Source organism: Prosopis cineraria, unplaced genomic scaffold (assembly GCF_029017545.1).
Source record: "Prosopis cineraria cultivar Desert tree isolate PC_DT_omini unplaced genomic scaffold, ASM2901754v1 PC13, whole genome shotgun sequence".
Lineage (NCBI taxonomy): Eukaryota > Viridiplantae > Streptophyta > Magnoliopsida > Fabales > Fabaceae > Prosopis > Prosopis cineraria.
Window position 1 is genome coordinate 28773841 of NW_026555344.1, and position 3125 is coordinate 28776965.

At 33.8% G+C, this 3125-nt stretch overlaps 1 pseudogene; it reads right to left on the minus strand.

Moving 5' to 3' along the window:
- Positions 1-293: 293 nt before the first annotated feature.
- LOC129289984 (cytosolic sulfotransferase 12-like) lies at positions 294-1335 on the minus strand (annotated as a pseudogene).
- Between the last annotated feature and the right edge of the window lie 1790 nt (positions 1336-3125).

The window sequence follows — 3125 nt, forward strand, 5'->3', positions numbered from 1 at the left end:
CCTAAAACAGAACACAGTGACAATTGATATAGAAATTCAAGTACACACCTGCATTGTGGGGAAAAAAATTCGTTAGGTCAAAGGAGATAGATGAAAGAAAAGCTGTACAACTATGCTTATATGTTTTTCTTAATTATTGATAGGAAAAATTAAATATTGCAGAACATAGAATAAAATAAAAAGTAAATTTCATAGAGGGGGGAAAAAACTCTCTTATCCCCTTACTTAAAAACTGCCATTTGAAATTTAAGTTTTATTCACACCTCATCAATTTTGATCGATCAAGTTTCCCATCAAGATTTGTGGATGTGAAAGTTTACGCCATGTTTCCCCAGCTTCGCTTGAGTAATAACATCAAGCATTTCATTCATTTCAGAGGTGAGAAAATTCTCCCCATCCCCAACATCTCCACGCCTAAAGAAAGCATTATTATCTACCCCACTCAACAATTTTCCAGTCTTATTCACTTCTAAGTTGCTCAGATTCTCAAAACTACAAAGCTTCACTGTATCATTGATAACATTACCATTCTCTTCCTCCTCAGTAAATCCATGCCCTATAAATTCAGCTAAGTTCTTCAAAACCCTTACTGGCTCGCTCTTCAACTCTTCATACATCAAAAACATTACCTTATTTGGCCTCTCCAAACTCTGCTTGTAGTATCCCAAAATGTGATCCCAAAATGGGCCATAAGGATTCCTTCCTTTGCAGAAGCTCTCAAATGTTTTCTCAACCGACCTGGGCTGTTGGCCTTGCGGTAGGTATTTTTGGATGAAGTGCCACGTTGACGTAAACATATCATTAGGATTTCTACATAAGCACACAATCTTGCACATCGACAACTTCACTGATTCTGGCAACGAAAAGTGTAAGGCATATGGCTTGCTAAGAGCCTTGGTGACGGGAACGAGCTCAGATCGGGGATGTTTTCATGGATTTAGAGATTGAACTCTAAAAACGGTACAAGATCATGAGGGTTAGCAGTGAGGAGAGGGTGGGGTGAGACTGGTTCTCATCATAATTTGAATTTGTTGGATCATAGATCTTGCGATTAAGTATCGCATAGGCTAGGGCTTTGAGCCAAGTGGTTCCAGATTTTGGAAAGGTGACGAGAAGAATGTCAGAGTCATGAGCTTTGAAGTGTTTTTTGCTATTGAGGATTCCTTGCAAGTTTTTTGTGCCGTACCAGAAACCATCATATTGATGGATGGCATATGAAGGTTCGCAAAATGCATCGCTAGGTAAGGTGGCAATGAGGTGCTTGTTTTCTTGGGTTAATTCGACTTTCTGGAGATACTTGGGAACATCGGAGGGTTCAGAGTTTTCTGCCGCCATGTTTGTGTGTTTGTGGCTGGGAAAGTTTAGTGTGAGAACACTTAAAAGCAATGATGAAGTAAACAAAGGTAACGGAGACGTGGAGCGCTAAGAGCCTATATTGTACTCCAACACTTGAGTGTCTGGATTGAGCATTGGACTTTGGAGGAAATGATGTTGCCTTAACCTTTCTACACACTTTCCTTAAGCTAATTAAAAGGTAAATTTAAACCATTTCAAGATTATTGAGAAATTCTCCTTCCGGATCCTATTGTAAGGCACTTCCAACTACCTCACTAAAACCAAGGAGGATGTGATTAAGTTATTAACTTTGTCTGAAAAATAAAATGAACTTCCAATTTCACCCCTATTTAAATGAAAACTGTTCAAATTTGCATTGAATTCTCTGTCATGGTTAATATCACATGGTGTGCCTTATATTAAGAAGCAAAAAACGTGCCCTATAATAAAGATCAGAGGGAGTAGTAATTTATGTTTTTTTTGTACATTTTATTTATTTTAACATTATATTTTTAAAATTACTAATTTAAGTATAATATATTTATTTAAAATATTTTCCTACTTAATCATTTAAAGTTGTTTAAATTGTGAGGAGAAAGTAGATAATTAGATTAAAAGGATAAATTAATAATTTTAAAATTTTCAACATGATTACAATTAAAAAATGAAGTATTATAGAATTTTTAATGGAATATGTCTAATGAAAATAAAAAATAAAAATTGAACTAAGTATGGATTTTGAAAACAGAGGGAAAGTCTATGTAATTTTATAGCAAAATGGAAGGGAAGTCATTGTATTTTATTCTTAACTATATTATCAAACTTATCCATAAATATTGTTAAACATTTATAATGATTTATAAAATGAAGAAAAAAATTAATTCAGAGGTTCTTATAGTTTTTTTCTTTCAATTTTTAATTAGTCCATCACAATGTGATAAATCAAAATTCAAATTCTGGGTGCGAGAGGTGCTAAATTTAGTGCATGATCATATTTCGAATAGAATTGTCTTCAGCAACAAAGAAAAAAAAAAACACTTATGGCTTAAGCATGATAACAAAAAATGATAAAAATTGTAAGGATTTTTGAATTTTTTTTAAACGAAAGGAGTACCGTTCCATAAAATTTTCTAATACTAAATTTATATCCGTTTCAAATACTCCATCGTCTTATAAAAAAAAATCACATATTTTTTCATGCAGATTTTCTTTATGGCACTTGGTTTAAATGTGAAATTTATAGTATACAATTGCCTTTCGTTATAAGAGCTCACGTCAATTGTTTGTGAGTGCATGTGGGTGCGTGTGATGTGAATTAATGCGTTGGGCATTATCTATTATGAACCGTAGCTTGCGGCTCGTCTAACACTAATGACTGTTGTGACTAGGCGGTCATGTCGTGTACAACTTGGTTACAAAACTACTACTTGGCCATGCATATGTTTGATTTCCAGTTTATACCTGATATAAGTTCATTTGAGGGATCCAAATATTTGTTAGATTTTACAAATGCACATCTCATATGTGGTTTGAATGTGTTATTGAGGGTTACCTAAACAGGCCCCAGTTTAACTGAATTACAAGCGAGTTTAATCAGGTTTACAACTATAACGAGTTTATAAGCAATTTATAAATTTTTTTTTACTTGAAAATGTAGACTCGGTGAACCCAGCAAGTCAACTCACAAGTTTGATGACAATGGATATAATTACTACTCTCTCCAATCCTTATTATAGGACACATCCTTGAAGAATTTTTTGCTTCTTATTATAAGGCACACCATGTGATAT